The 17,743-nt window shown below is 31.4% G+C and overlaps 1 non-coding gene across 1 annotated transcript; it reads left to right on the forward strand.

Moving 5' to 3' along the window:
• Positions 1-5,130: 5,130 nt before the first annotated feature.
• TRNAM-CAU (transfer RNA methionine (anticodon CAU)) lies at positions 5,131-5,202 on the forward strand. Its single transcript has one exon. It is a non-coding gene; the product is annotated as a tRNA-Met (tRNA).
• The last annotated feature ends 12,541 nt before the right edge of the window (positions 5,203-17,743 follow it).

Here is a 17,743-nt window from a genome sequence, read left to right on the forward strand (position 1 = left end):
TTAAAAAAAAATCCCCACTATAGTAAAAAAATAAAATAAAATTAAGGACTTCAACTGAATAAACAATATTTATAGGTATTAAAAGGTAATTAATTTTCCAAAAGGAATTGATTAGGGAGAATATTTGGTCAACTAATTGAATTAATTAAAATTAGTACTATATATTTTCCATAATTAAGTGTAAGGATATCAACATATTCTTTAGCAGCTCCAAGTTTGGTGAAAGCATGCTTCAAGAACTTGCAAAGCAAAGTGGAGGAGCATCTGAAGGTAAAGGAGTACTTGGTATAACCAATACTTACTCAAGCAATCTCCTTTCGATCGGCTACCAGTCTGGAATCCCATTGTTGACTCCAAAACCTCCAGTTTCACCCAATTTCATTACCACCTATTCTACAATGCAGGTACATTTAGACCATCAACTTTAGTATTTCAATTTTCTTATTTTTCAAAATCAATGAATCATATTAAAATTTAATTACTTTTCAAATCGTGAATTCAAAAAATAATAAAACGTAAATGTTGGAAGGGGAAAAAAATAGTTAAAAGAAATATTAGATAGCAAAAATATAATATGGGTAACTCTTGCAAATTCTTTCTTTAGAAAAATGATTTAAAACAAATAAAAATTGTTTCTTTGACCTTTTTTTCCCCATATAACTTAATTATTCCATGACAACTTTCATTTTCATCTGATATATCGACAGTTTATTCTGATAAATCTTCTTCCTTTTTTTTTTAAATTTTTTTTTTTAATGATTTTGAAACCAAAATCAGAATGAGAAAATTGGTAGCAAACCAATTTCTGATCAGTTGCACTCCAACATGAATGAGGTGATGAAATGGTCCATGATGAGTAGCACCACCAACCACACAGCTTCTGATCAGAATGTTATGAATATAAGTGCTGCTGGTCTTCCTATCAACCCAGAGAGGTCTGCAATTTATACACACACACACACACACAGATATATATATATATATATACGTAATATTTATTTACCACTGTGCAAGGATTATTTATATCTTAATTTAAGGTTGTATAATGAAGTATATATCCCACAAAAAAGTAAGTTAATTTTGTTGCAGGATTGACATTGTATCCCCATTAGGATGTGAACATTTCTTGGGTGGTGGTAATGTAGGAGCTGCTACCATTAACAACATGAATATAGAAGAAAAAAGTGACACAATTGGGAAAAATCTAGCTCATTCAACCCAAATCAATTCTCCCTCTCAGCCTGCGTCTGATTCGCTTTTGCTTGTTGAGGTCAGCTTTGTATTACAAACATATCTAATTTTCTTGGTTTTTTATTTGTACATAAAATAGTTATTTCGAATTCTCTTATGTGGAAATCAGGACTTGAGGTTATTATCACTTGAATTATCTCTAAAAAGGATATGCAAATTAAAATTAATAAAAGATGTACAAGTGAAGTCAACAAGTTTGCATTTTTTTAGCTGGATTATGAAAAAACAAAAAAAAAAACAAAAACAAAAACAAGAACCATAAGCTATTATAATTATAAATGTTACTGATCACTTTACAAACTTGTTTAAGAGTATAAATATAGCTCTTAATTGAATATTAAAGTTCCATAAAGAAAAGTTAATTAAATATTCAAGATTTCTTACTAATTTAGATGTAATTCATAAGCAGGAAATGATGGGAAACGACAACGTGAGCGTAGCAGGAAACCCCATTGATGAGTTGTTGGAGTGGGATGGCTTTGTTTTTGCAGAGACTTTGGACTTGGAAGACTTTGACATCCCATTTGAGTGAATCAAAACCATGCCGTTTTCTCTCTCTCTCTTCCTGACATCTGTTTTTATCTAATCTTTGCATAATAATAATGTTGATAGAGATTTGAGATGTTTTCAATTTCCTTAACTTTTGCATGTAATCAATGTTTGTGGAATACATTTGTCCATGCCAAATATGTTCGAAATTTGGATCAACATAATAATGTCCAAACAAATATATTGCTACATTAGCTATAACTAATGACCTTAATTAATTAGCTGTGTGAAATTTCAATTGTCATAATTTTGCCATTAATTTTCTCCGAAAAATTTAATATTAACCGGCGGTGTTAATATGCATTGCATGCCTTATATATTATCAACATTGTAAAAATGTAAAATTGTATTTCACCAAAAAAAAAAAAAAAAGTGCAAAATTGTAAAAGCGTACTAACTAGGCTTTTCATGGCAATTTTCAGTTTTGCAACACCCTACAAGACCCGCCATCTAAAATAGGGAATTTAGGGGCTTAAATAAAAGTGATTCAATGGTGTTAAGGGCCGCCAAATTTTTTTTATTAAATGATTCACTTTTCATCAATTTATTTATTTACTTTTTTAATTATAACATAGGAGAGAGGGGATTCTTTATTTAGGTTAAAATTGAACTTTAGATATGAAAATGTACTCTTAATGATACAAGAATTGATTAAATTTATGAGTACCACTTTTCATGAATATAAGATATAGGTTTTTGTTAATCATTAATAATTGTTCAATCATTTGATAAATAAAAATTTGATGCCTAAATTTGGTTATTGAAAAAAAAAATGTATACATTTCTTGTAATAGGTAAGCATTATTTAAAAGTACCTAATATGTTTTTGGGGATATATATGGCAATAAATATGGAACCGTTGACCCATTAAAAAACTATTAATATTAGGTTATTGCAATAGAAATTAACAAATCAGAGTGGCGCAGCGGAAGCGTGGTGGGCCCATAACCCACAGGTCCCTGGATCGAAACTAGGCTCTGATAGAAATCAGTGAAAGCTTCCCCAAATTTTTTATTTTATATTTTTATGGACGGCTTATAACCTATCGGTCCCTAGATCGAAACCGAGTTTCCACGTGTATGGGAGAAAGCATCTCCAATTTTTTGTTCCCTTTGACTTTCAGACACTCCCTTTCCCTAAGATTTTTCGTTCCCCAAACTTTTAATTACCAAAATGCTCAGCTTGGTAAAGTTGGGATATTTTACTAATTTGAAAGTTGGGAAAGTTGGAATGATTCAAATGGGGCTTTTCCAGTTTTCCTTTTTCTTTTTTGGTCCAAAATATATAATATAAATTATATATTATTTTGTTCATTTGGTCATTGATTTTTTTTGGTTAAAATCACCAATTAAAAAAACTACTGTATTTTATTTGTAACAAACTGCAAGAAGTGATTTTATCCTCTTTGCATTCACCCCCCAAAAAAAAAAAAAAAATTTCCTCTTTGCAAATTGCACTATTGCAGCCCTTTAAGGGATTCACCAACAAAATCATGCAGAAACATAAACACAATTATCTTAACACAAAATGCTTTCCAAATAAATCAAATATCTATAACTTTTATATACAGATCATAAAAATACACAACTATTTTGCCCTTCTACCACTACTAAAAGGTGATTCATTTTCTAAAACGAATTCATTAAGGGGAATGTTTGGTCAAATAATTGAATTAATCAAAAAGTAGCACTAGATATTTTCCATAATTAATTGTATGGAATGCAATCAAATATAGTTTAGCAGCTCCAAGGTTCGTGAAAGCATGCTTCAAGAACTTGCAAAGCAAAGTGAAGGAACATCTAAAGGCAAAGGAGTAATCTCCCTATAATCGATTACCAATCGAGAATCCCATTGTTTGACTCCAAAACCTTAGTTTCAACCAATTCAGTTCTACCTATCCTCCAATGCAGGTACTTTTACATTATTTTTTTAATATTTCAATTTTCTTATTTTTAAAAATCAATGAATCATATTTATTAAATTTATGTATATGTTGGAAAAAGAGAGAAAAAAAATTTGGTTAAAGGAAAATTGTTACAAATTCGTTTTTTTTTTTTTTTTTAAGAAAATGATTTAAAATTAAATAAAATTTGTTTATTGACATTTTATTTTTCAATATAATTTGATTAATTTTTCCATGATCACAGGAAAGGATTGGGATTGATACCCCTTTTCTACAAAATCCACCACGAACAGTTGCCTACCACTGCGTAAGGATGTTATATATATATATATATATATATATATACTAGTTTGATTTTTATCTGATATATTGTCTTCTTCTTCTTCTTCTTCTTCTTCTTCTTCTTTTCAGATAAGCTGCACGCCAACATGAAATGAGGTGATGAAATGGTCCATGATAAACGGCACCACCGATGACACAGCTTCTAATAAGAATTTTATGAATCTGAGTGCTGCTAACCTTCCTATCAACTCAGAGAGCCCATGCCACTTGCCCGAGCGCACACATATATTTATATATTATCTATCTTTTAATTTAATTTTATTGGTTAATTATATTTTAATATCCTATATTTGATAAGAGTATAATATTGAATTTTCAAATTTAAAATATTTTACATTAAATCTTAAATTTATAATTTATTTCATATTAGATTTTCGACTAATTCCAAACGGACTAGTAGAAAATTTATAAGTTGAGAAAATTAATTAGTTTTTTCAATTCACAAACAAAATGAGAAACAAATTTATTAATTAATTATAAAAAAACTAGTTAATTTTTTCAATTTTAAATTTAATTCCTACTTTTCAATATGCAAATTGATGGCTTAAAGTAAAATAAATTATAAATTAAATATTTAATATAGAATGTTTTAAACTTAAAAATTCAATATGTAATCTTGTCAAAATATAGATATTAAAGTACAATTAACCATAATTTTTTTATCATTACTTTTTAGTATCACCATATTGTTAAGTGTAATTTGAAATCATTATCCAAAAAAAACAGCTCAAGATCTAATTATTTATCTCTTAATTTAAGGTTGTAACAATGAAGTATGTCCTCACACTAACGTAAGTTAATTTTGTTACGGTACTCAAAGTGTAATAATAGATAGCATCATTATTATCATCATCCTTATTATTTTTTTTATTTTGACAAGATAGATAGAATTATTTAAGAGTATCCAATTATATATATATATATATATTATTGGGGGTTTTCAAAGAAAAAAAAAATAAAAACAAACAAACAAACTTATTGGGGATCTATATCCCAGTAAATATGAAAAACATTCTCAACAAATTATTTGATGGGGTTAGATATATTATGTTAAACATAAACTATGGTAATAGGTCCCCGAAAATATCAGAGTGGCGCAGCGGAAGCGTGGTGGGCCCATAACCCACAGGTCACTGGATCGAAACCAGTCTCTGATAGAAATCAGTGAAATTTTTCCAACTTTTTTGTTCCTCTTTTGACTTTTAATTTTAATCAAAATTAATTATTGTTGAAGTAAAGCCAAAATTTTGAGCAGCACAGCGGAAGTATGAAGGGTTCATATTCAAGTGGTCTCAAATAGAAACCCCGTTCTCAAATAATTCATTGTGAACTTTTTCAATTTTTTATTTCCTTTTGACTTTCAAACCCTTGCTTTCGATTTTTTGTTACCCCATGTTTTCAATTACCAAAGTGCTCAACATGACAGTAGGAGAAGGGCAAAAAAAAAAAAAAAAAAAAAAGTTGGGATATTTTGGTAATTTAACAGCCTCAAATGGACCGATTCATGTTTTCAAATGGGCCTTCTCGCCCTGTGCCAAAATCACTAATTAAAAAATACTATTATATTTTATTTTGAACGATTTGTTTTTCAATTTTAAAATAACTATTTATAATTTTATTTTTTATATATTACTATTTAAATATATAAAAAATATAAAATTATTTAATATAAAATTATTTATTTTTAAAATATTTTTAATTCATACCATTTCAAAATTATATAACTTTTACATATAAATTTTTTTTTTTTCCAATTCTAAAATAACTATATACAATCCTTTTAAAATTAATTTTATAAAAATATTTTTTTTTCTTCTTTCTCGTTTGAATTAGATTTAATTTTCATTTTTGAACATCTTCAAAATTATAACTTATTATTTTGGAGTGTTTAGTCATAAATTTGCGGATGTTCGGTTGTGAACTTCTGAACGTTATCATTTTATTTAGTTGTATATTTCTGAACATGCAATTTCATATGGGTACATTTTTAGATATTCGGTTTTAAATTTTTGTGCAACTTTAAATATTTGTTTGTATATCTTTGAACATTTTCAAAATTATAACTTACTATTTTGAAGCATTCGATCATAAACTTCTACATGCATTTCAGATGTTTAGTTGTGAACAGTGAAGAAAATATCGATGTCGATGGAAATGTCGAGGGTATGATTTTACGGAAATATCAATAGAAATGTCGATATCGATGGAAATATCGGTAAAGTTACGGAAACTGTAAATTTTTAATTTAGAAAATAGTTTTTTTTATATGAGATAATTAATATAATAAAATTATATAAGAATACAATAATTAGAATACAATAATCATAAAATATTCTATAAATATAACAAATTATTTATAAGTGAATAAAATATAAAGTTAATTCACACCAAAATATAGAAAATTTAACAGATAATAGTAAGATACAAGAAATTCTCAAATATAATCCCTAATACATTATTAATATCAAAAAGAATTCCTTGGTTCTTCAAATTGATGATCATATCTTGATGTTTCATGTGTATAACAATAGGCATTCCAACTCATCATATTAGAGAAAGTTTCCATGTAATTGTAGATATGCCAAGTATATCTTTCTCTATCAATCCCAACCAATTGTCCAAGTGGAGGATAGTGTGGATTTATCCAATGAGGAGTGTAACATTCATTTTGAGACATGGGATGATTGAAGATATCAACATCGTAATCTCTGTGAGGATTATGTGAGCTCATTTGACCAATTGGATACACAATTGGAATCTCAGAATTTCCAGATTGAGAATTAACTTGTGTATTTAAACTCATTGCATCCAAAGAGTTAGAAAGATAATCTTCATCATGTTGATTCATCATCGAATTGCCATAATGCCTTCTTGAACTAGTGCCTGCTGTTCGAGCTCCATGATCAAAATCCTGTGTTGCATGTGTATATTGATCTTCACCAGTAAATGGACTTAATGGTTGTTGGCTTGGTTCTCGATAGTATGTTCTACACCCACCTCCACCTATATTATATCCTCCTCCTCTATTGCCACCACCACCACCACTGCCATCGTCATCGTCGTCGTCGTCATCATCATCATCATCATCATCATCATCATCATCATCATCAAGATCAACAACATCATCATCATCTTCATCCTCATATTCATTTCGTTGAGAATAACTACCACCAAATGTTTCTACACGAGGACTAAATCGTCTAGTTGAAGGCCTTGTCACTACTTCAAACGAATAATTTCCTTCACTATCACTGCTCATAACTTCTTCAGCAATAACATTCTAAACATTTATCCCTAATTGTGAAGCATGCATTGCGACTCGAGGATCTGGATTGCCTTCCTCATCATCTAAGTGTGAATTCTTAACCCATTGGATAATAGGATTATCTTCATCTTCACCAGGGTCAACTCTAATTTCAAGAAGATCCAAATAATCAGAATCTAATTGCGGTTGATTTGTTAATTCCATATCACGTATCCGCAATTTCATATTATAGTAGCAAAAAACCAATTTCTGAAGTTTTTCATATGCGAGTCTATTTCGTTGTTTTGTGTGTATTAAAGCGAAGGTGCTCCAATTACGCTCGCATGCGGATGATGATACAGTTTGTGACAAAATACGCATTGCCAATTTTCTGAGTGTTGGGGTGCTATTACCATACATTGTCCACCATTCAGCTGTATATTTCAACATTATAAATCAAAATATATTAAATTTTAAAAAAAATTAATTATTAATAAAATTTTTGATATTAAGCACATTTTTTTATAACAAGTAATTGAAATGCACATACCAGGTATCATTTCTGCCCGGGCGGCAATTGCTGCACGATCACCAAACCCTTTTCGTGCATCTCTAAAGCATATTATCTATATGTAAAAATGAAAAAAATTATAAAAAATGTTATTAGTATGTTAGTTAAAAAATAATAATAAACAAAATCTTACTTCATTTCCAAATTGAGATATACGATCCGAATTTGGATGTAATGCTGCAAAGACATCATGAATAGCTTGTACAAGATCTGAATCAGTACCAATTCCTTCTTTATACTGGAACCGTGGATTCAGAAAGTATGATACAAAATAATAATAAAAATTAAATCTAATATATAAATTATAAGACAAAATATTAATTAATAATAAGTAATTGACATAAAATTACCAGCCATATGGAAAGGATGAGAAAGTGTATTGTCCCATCGAGCATTTATGATGCCCATCACCCACTGAATTCCTCTTTGGTTATTGATTGCATATCTCATTTTTTGAAAACAATCATACAATATTGGCATCGTAGGTATGAACTCAGCATCAACAATTCGCAAAATATTATATAATGGCCCATACAAATTAACAACGTGAGTAACAGAATCCCAAAAATGATTATCAAGGATAAGTTTCTCCACTTCTTTACCTCCTTTTGTTCGACTCAATTGATGCTCAGCCCATGCATCGCTTGTAAAGACTTGTTTTAGAGAAGCTTTCTTTTTAAGGAGACTATTTAAAGCAATATAGTTTGTTGCAAACCTTGTTGCTCCTGGCCGAACGATGTCTCTTTTGCATATATCTCGCATTAAAGAAAGTAACAAATTATGATTATAAATATAATTGGTTATCATTCTTGCACACTGAATGATCCTTGCAATACTTTCATGCTTTCCAATATTCTCAAATATAAGATCAATACAATGCACAGCACATGGTGTCCAATACAAGTTGTACTGTGTCATCAATTTCTTACCAGCCTTTACGAATGCAGAACCGTTATCCGTGACTACCTGCACAACATTGTTCTTGCCCACTTCATTGATAACATTCTCCAAAAGTTTGTATATATACTTATAGTTTTTAATTTTATCTGAGGCATCAACTGACTTAAGAAACACTGATGACCCTTTGCAATAGACCATAAAATTCAATATTGACAGCTTAGTTAGTCCTATCCATCAATCTCACATAATTGTACAACCATATGTCTTCCAGCTTTCTTTAAACTTTTCAATATGCTGTTGCATCTCTTTATATTCCATGTCTAGATATTTTTCCTTAATTTCATATGGAGATGGAATTTGAACTCTCATACCTGATTGTTGAGCACCAACGATCATGTTTTTGAAATGGTGCGATTTTGCCTTTGCAGGTGGGACATTATCATAAATAAAGAACTTTGCTACTAGCCTTCCCAATGTGTTTTTCATACCACCTTTTGTCAACACATCTTTTATATTTTTTTGTTTTGCACCGGATGACTTATACAATGAAGGTGCAAGTGCAACTGGAGAAAATTGTTGAGATTGTTGTCTACGAATGGGCTCCCTCACACTTGTTGCACGACGAAATTGAGCACATGGTTGACTACCACCCTCTCGAGAAGATCCTGATCCTTGACCTCTAGGGTTAACAAAGTTCCTTCGTTGTTCTTCTTCCCATCTATCTTGTTTAGATGCACGGACTGCAGCTTTATATGAGTCTCTTTTATCAGGATGCATATCTGCTGGATATATACATATATCATCATTATCATCATCATCATCGTCACCATCATCATAATTACTCCGAGATGGAGCTAAGTTACCCCGTAATTCATTACGAATGTCTTCCTCCATTATCTTTTTTTTCAATTTTACATGTTCTTTCTTCCTCAAATAATGGTAAATCTCTTTCTTCACTTCTGGAGGTACATTGGGGCACTTCTTGACATTACTTTTTGGATCGGAATGTGCTAAATGATACTTTAATCTTGTTATTCCACCACTTAGCATTTTATGGTTACAATATTTACAAATTGTACTATACTTGTTACCTTCAATTGGAATACAATGTGACCAAGCTGGATCTGCTTTTCCGCTACTACTTTCCATTTTTCCTTTTAATAATCATACATAATTATTAAGTTAATAATAATATTAAGAACAACAATAGGAATAAGAAAAATAATAATAATAATAACAAGTAAAAAAATAATAAAAGTAATAATAATTTCAATAATAATAAGAATAACAATAATAACAATATTAATAACAATAATAACAACATTAATACTAATAACGATAATAAATATAATAAGAATAATAATTAGAAAAAAAAATAACAATAATAATAATATTAATAATAATAATAAACAACAATAATAACAACGTTAATAATAATATTAATAATAGAAATAATAATAACCACATTAATAAAAATAATAACAACATTAATAATAATCATGATAATAATAACAATATTAATAATAATATAAATAATGACAACATGATAGTAATAATAATAACAATAGTAAGAAGAATAATAATAACCATAATAACAATAATAACAACATTAATACTAATAACGATAATAAATATAATAAGAATAATAATTAGAAGAAAAATAACAATAATAATAATATTAATAATAATAATAAACAACAATCATAACAAGATTAATAATAATATTAATAATAGAAATAATAATGACTACATTAATAAAAATAATAACATCAACAATAATAACAATATTAATAACAATCATGATAATAATAACAATAATAACAATATTAAAAATAATATAAATAATAACAATAATATAAATAATGACAACATGATAATAATAATAATAACAATAATAAGAAGAAAAATAATAACCATAATAACAATATTAATAATAATAATAACAAAATTAATACTAATAACGATAATAAATATAATAACAATAATAAATTAGAAAAAAAATAACAATAATAATAATATTAATTATAATAATAATAACAATATTAATAATAATATAAATAACAAGAATATTAATAAGAATAATAACAATAATAATTAGAAATTGTTAAATAATAAACACAATTTTAACAATATTTATTATTGAAATGCTTACTTTTGAGGATCTAGAAATTGTGAATTGATAATTTTTTTCTAACGTGGATCTTCCAAAAGTTCTTCCTTTTATGAATATAAATGTTGAATAAAGAAAGAAAAGAAGATTAAAAACTAAACTTCGCATGCACTCAATTTCATTTTTCTGAAGCTTTATGTTTACTCTCTCTATGATTTATGCTGAAAGTGAAACAGACGGATTCAAAACATCAAAATATAACTGAGGTGCTATATACCCATATTTATAGTACATTCATTTCCTTACCTCTTCAAGATTATAATTGTCTCGTGAATGTACTTTAAAAAAAAAACAAAAACGACAGCACCACAAAAACCTTTATTTTATTATTTCTTTCCGCAATTCTCTCGTTGTATTATTTGTTTCTGGAATTGTTTGATGATTTTCATTTCGTCACTTTTACTTTTTCAGTCAGAGGCTCAAAGCATGTGAACTCACAGTAAATTTATTATTTTTTTCATTTCAAATTTTTTTCCTATACTTTCGGTATCATACTTGATTAATATTTTGAAAAAAAAAAAAATCAAACAATCAATCATTTCGGCTTTCTTCAATTTCGGCTCTCACCCTCTCAATCAATTTTTTTTTTTTAAGCCAATAACAACCAAAAAAGCAAAAAAAAAAAAAAAAAAAAAAAAAAAAACCCAATTTCCCAATTTCGGCCTCTCTCTTCTCTTCTCTTCTCTTGTCTTCTCGTCTCTTCTCTCTGTGAAACCCCCATCTCTTCCCCCCCTCCGGCCGGCCCTCTCTTTCCCCTCTTCTCTCTTCTCGGCCAGCCATCTCTTCAAGCTTCTTCTCCCGGCCGACCAAACACACAGCAAACACACACACCCGAGACTCATAACCAGGAATTAAAAAAAAAAAAAAAATTTCTTTGCCTTGCTAGCAAATTGACAGATCGTTAATGGTATTCAAGAAGGAAAGATCATAAACAAAAAGAGAAAAAATTAGCTAAACGGTGGTGGAATTGAAGAAACCGACTACGTGCGTCAGTGCGTGAACGGACTGGAGCCTGGGTATTCCTCTTTCTCGCTGGGTCGCTGCTCTGCTCTTCTAAGTTCTAAATTTTTAGTTTTCTTTATTTTGTCTGTATTTTTCTTCTACTGGGAAAATTGGATTGATTATTTCAATTTCTGTTTGCTGCATCAATTTCCCCTCATTCCCCCCCAACTGAATGATCCCCTCATTCCCAATCATTATTTTCTTTATTTTTTCTGTATCTTTCTTCTGCTGGGAAAATTGGATTGATTATTTCAATTTCTGTTTGCTGCATCAATTTCCCCTCATTCCCCCCCAACCGAATGATCCCCTCATTCCCAATCATTATTTTCTTTATTTTTTCTGTATTTTTCTTCTGCTGGGAAAATTGGATTGATTCTTTCATTTCTGTTTGCTGCATCAATTTCCCCTCATTTCCCCCGAACCGAATTATCCCCTCATTCCCAATCATTATTTCTTTATTTTTTCTGTATTTTTCTTTTGCTGTTTGGTTAATTGGATTGATTCTTTGTTTGCTGCATCAATTTCACTTTATTCCCCCCCCCCAAACCGAATGAATTTTTCATTCCCAATCATTATTCTCATCTCATTTCATATGTAAATATAATTATCTTCGATTAGTAAAATTGTAAAGGTATGAACTAGTCGGCCGATATATCCAGAAATTTCCACATTTTCCCGTTGACAATCGGCCCGATCTTTCCACCTTATCCACCCAAAATCCGACATCTTCACCGACAATGGACGATTCTGTCGACTTCCATTGATTCCGGCGACAGATCGACGACACGTGTCAGGACCCGTCCAGAATTCCTTCCCCGGAACCCTAGACAGCCCTGATCCCAGGGAAACCCTACCGAACCTTCCAACGGAAAATCCGGCAGAGCCTCCCCTAAGGGATTTACTTACCACAAAATTCCCTGCACTGAAAACACACTTCTAAAATTATCCCCTTATTCCTCCCACAGTACTACAAATCGATTCCACAAATTGCAGCACTTAAAAAAAAAAAAAAATAATAATAATAATAAATAAATACAGTAATCCAGTGCAAAATAAATACAACAAGAGTGAAAGAAATATTACAACTGCAATAAAAGAATAACAGGGTACTGCCGAACTAAAACAGCGAGGAAGATCAAGTCCGCTCCGAGTGAACACCGACAACCTGGTACCTAGAGGAACGGAATTTAAGAGTGTGAGATGCTAATCATCTCAGTGAGCGACCCTACTACTATACCACAGTAATAAGTATAAATAATAATTATTTGGAAATAATATTTTCTCTCAAAACCCTTACAATTCTCTCAGTTGGAAAGGTTCCCCTTTTAAAACAATTTCACAAAACCCTTTATCCATATTCCCCGAAAACCAAGACTTAAATACCAGAAGCGGTAACAATTATATTTTTAATTCCAATTCAGTTTCCAAACATTTTATTTTTAAAACACAGTTCTGAAAATCATTTGATGCACCCACTATATACCAGTGGCGCCAACAGTACCCAGCGTCCCAAGGTACCGCCAGACAGGAGGTTATAGAAAGAAACCGGCATACGGTCGCGTGGCGTCCCACAGCGCCGCTGCTAACCTGGTGTCCCGGCCAAAGGGGGGTGGCCACCCTCTCCGATGGCATCCACAGGACACCCTCATAATATCACCTGCGCGCTACTCACACCCACCTGCGCGCTAATCATATCCGTGTGCACAATATCCATATCACATATACCATATCATATAATCAGAACACCAGTACGTGCACGGTGCATCTAAAAATCATAAAATCCATAAATTTAAATCATAAAACAAATTTCACATTTTTCATAAGCATAGCGGGCATAATCCATCCGCTTGAACCGGGAAATTCTCCACAATTTCCTTATAATCCATACCGTAAATTCCATGATTTTCAAATCCACCAACTCCAAATCCATCAATTCAAATATCCACATTTTTTCCAAGCATAAATAATTTCTCGAAATATCATAATCAAATCCCATAATATTTTATGGGCATATTTCATAAAAATTGAAATCACCAACATAACCAAATATTTTCCTTGAAATATTTGAAAATCAAATCGTGCCCAATTTACCATTAAAACCACACCAATTTCAAAATCCTCAAAACCATAAAATAATTCCACACGGCATAAATTTGTAGAATTCGCATTTTCTTAAATCCAATAAATTCATAAATAATTCTACAATAAATCCAATAAATATTTGGCACATAGAAATTAAATTCCAAATATTTAATTCACACATAATATATTCATCAATTAAATTCCCCAAAATTAATTTGAAGGTGGGTCACTCACCTGGAGCACGCAATTAACCCATGATCCACTACGGGATCAATTCTACGACTCACCGGTGCTCCTAGAACAAAATTCACAGACAGTCAAATAAATTAATATTTTATTCGGGTAAATAATACCCGGTACCCGGGGGGTCAAAACACAAACGATAACTAAAATTTACGAATTATATACCGAATCGAAGCTCGAGTGATGCTAATCACAGATCCGGTCTTAATTTCCGATGATCGTACCCGACGGGGTCGGAATTTTATCGGGAAGCTTTTCGGGTTTCGGCTCTGCAATTCTCCCAAACCGTCGCGAATTGGTGGAAACGGAAGTCGGATTTGGGTTCAGGAGGTCGAACACTGCGGACTGGAGCTGGCCAGAATTTTCGGGTACTCGCCGGAACAGTAATTTCCGGCGGGCCGCCACGTCACCGGCAACCGTCGCCGGAACAGTAATTTCCGACGGTGGCCGTTTGCTGTGAAATTTTGCAGATTTGTAGATCGTGAGGAGAGCAATCCAACGGGACCGACGGTGAGCAAAACGGAGGTCGGACGGCGGAGAAATCACCGTTTGAAGATTTTCGACCCCTCGCCGGAAAACGCTCCGATCCCGGCGCGTCTGTGGTCCGATGGCCGTGATTTTTGGTGGGTAGGCCGGACTTGAGGAGAGGATGCTGGGTGTATGGCGCGTGTACTGTATATCGGCCGGAATAGTGCCGATTCGCGGTGGCCGGCGGTGGAGGGGAAAAATCGCCGCCAAACTTCGGACGTCCGATCCGGGCGCGTCCGGCGGCCGTTCGCCGTGAAATTTGGAGGTTTTGCCGGAAATGAGGTGGGCAAGCTTTCTGTCCGGCGCGTGTACAGTAACTCGGCCGGAACAGTGGCAAAATCCGGTGGCCGGCGGTGGCTCTCTCTCTCTTTCTCTCTCCTCTCTCTCTTTCTCTCTCTTCTCTCTCTTTCTCTCTCTTCCCCGAGAGTTTTTCAAAATTAAAACCCTGCATGATACTGTTCATGCCACGTGGACCAATCAGAAGCTGACACGTGGCATTTCACTGTTCAACGACCCAAAAACATTAAAATAATACGGTATCCGGTAAACTTCAAACGTCCATAACTTTTTAGCCGGATGTCCGTTTTGAGCGTGCCGCTAGTTTGTGAACTCGTATCGACGAGCACTTCACAACCATGCATGAGTCAAAGCTCAATTCCCCATAAACAAAAAGTCAACTCCGGCACCCCTTGGACAGTTTGGACCGCAACTTGTTTCGTCCATAACTTCCAAACCGTAGCTCCATTTTCGACGTGCTACCAGTCTACGAACTCGTGGCATCGTGCACTTCGCCACGGTACCCTAGTCAACTCAAAATTCTCACCGAGTCAAAAAGTCAACGTTTGACCCCCTTCGGTCAACGGTCAACGGTCAACCTCGGTCAACGTGCACGGATTCCGGTGCGATTTGGGACGGGGTGTTACAACACGCGTGCAAGAAACTTCTTCCCCCCCCCCCCCCCTGTCGGTGTCGGACAGAGTCGACAACGAAAATTGTTGTCGACATTTCCACTGTCTCGCCGATTTTTACTTCCCTGGTTGTGAACTTCTGAACATTGTCCTTTTCTTTAGCTGTATACTTCTGAACATGCAATTCCACATGGGTACATTTTTTTATGTTCAATCGTAAACTTTTTGTACATTAAAAAATTTATTTGTATACTTCTGAACATGTTGAAATTGTTTGATTGTAAATGTTCAAACGAAATTTAAATATAGTTGGGATATTTTGGTAATTTAACAGCCCCCAAATGGACCGATTCATGTTTTCAAATGGGCCTTTTCGCCCTGTGCCAAAATCACTAATTAAAAAATATTACTATATTTTATTTTGAGCGGTTCTTTTTACAATTTCAAAATGACTTTTTACAGTTTCATTATTTATACACTACTACTTAAATGTTTAAAAAATATAAAATTATTTAATACAATATTATTTATTTTTAAAATATCCCTAATTTATACCATTTCAAAATTATATATCTTTTATAAATAAAAATTATTTTTCACAATTCTAAAATAATTATATACAGTCCCTTTAAAATTAATTTCATTAAAATATTTTTTTTTTCTTCTTTCTCGTTTGAATTAGATTTGATTTTCATTTTTGAACATCTTCAAAATTATAACTTATTATTTTGGAGTATTCAGTCATAAATTTGTAGATGTTCGGTTGTGAACTTCTGAATGTTATCATTTTATTTAGTTGTATACTTCCGAACATGCAATTCATATGGGTACATTTTTAGATATTCGGTTTTAAACTTTTGTACAGCTTTAAATATTTGTTTGTATACCTTTGAACATCTTCAAAATTATAACTTATTATTTTGAAGTGTTTGATCATAAACTTATGTACTCATTTCAGATGTTCGGTTGTGACCTTCTGAACATTATCCTTTTGTTTAACTGTATACTTCTGAACATGCAATTCCACATAGATACATTTTTCGATATCAATCGTAAACTTTTTGTACATTAAAAAATTTGTTTGTATACTTTTGAACATGTTGAAATTATTTGATTGTAAATGTTCAAACGAAATTTAAAGATATTAAATGTTATAATTTTATTTAGAAATAAAAATGCAAAACTATAATGAACCTGGTTTATATCAATAACCAAAAATAAAAGTACAAAAAGATTATTTTGAGGTTGCATTTAGTGTCATAATCACAAACTAATTTGTTCAAAACTATAAACTGTCCAAATTTATTATCTCATGAGTAGCTACATCATCTAAAATTAAGTCCTTGAAAGCTTTTATTTGGAGAGCATATGGTATTTCCCATCCTTGGGTACATATTTGACGATGTTTAAACCATTTATCAACAACTGGTCGCATTGGATATTCTGGTACCATGAACAACTATAACAACAACAAAGGTAACAAAAATATTGTCTACATAAATATTAATATAATCTAACACTTCCATTATATATATTTTTTCGTCTTGTATATTTTTTGCATTCAATTAGATATAAACCATCAATCATTAAAAAAAAAATTGGCATGTTTCATAGCGTAAGGTATTTAATATCTGTCTATACATATATATATAATACTCAACTGATAAAAGCTGAACATTTTGATAATGTTCGGATAGACGCTTCTGAACAATTAAACAATGTTTAGTTTTAAATTTCCAAATAAAAGATGAATTTTGACATATTAGAATCAAATATAAGCTGACCTTGTCATCGGTACATGATAGAAAAAATAATCCAAACTAAAGCAATCATCACAAAATGAAAAAAAGAAAAAAGAAGAAAAAGCTAAATATATCTTACTGTTTCATATTTTTGGACTTCCAAAATTTGTGAATAATTATTGTATCTGCAAACCTAATTTTTAATGGAGAATAAATTAGATGGATATATGTAACGTATTATTTGAAAAGAAAAATAGAACTGTATAAAGAAATTATTTAAATAAATTTAGCTAATAAATGTCTTTAAT

This window comes from Ziziphus jujuba, chromosome 7 (genome assembly GCF_031755915.1).
Source record: "Ziziphus jujuba cultivar Dongzao chromosome 7, ASM3175591v1".
Classification (NCBI taxonomy): domain Eukaryota; kingdom Viridiplantae; phylum Streptophyta; class Magnoliopsida; order Rosales; family Rhamnaceae; genus Ziziphus; species Ziziphus jujuba.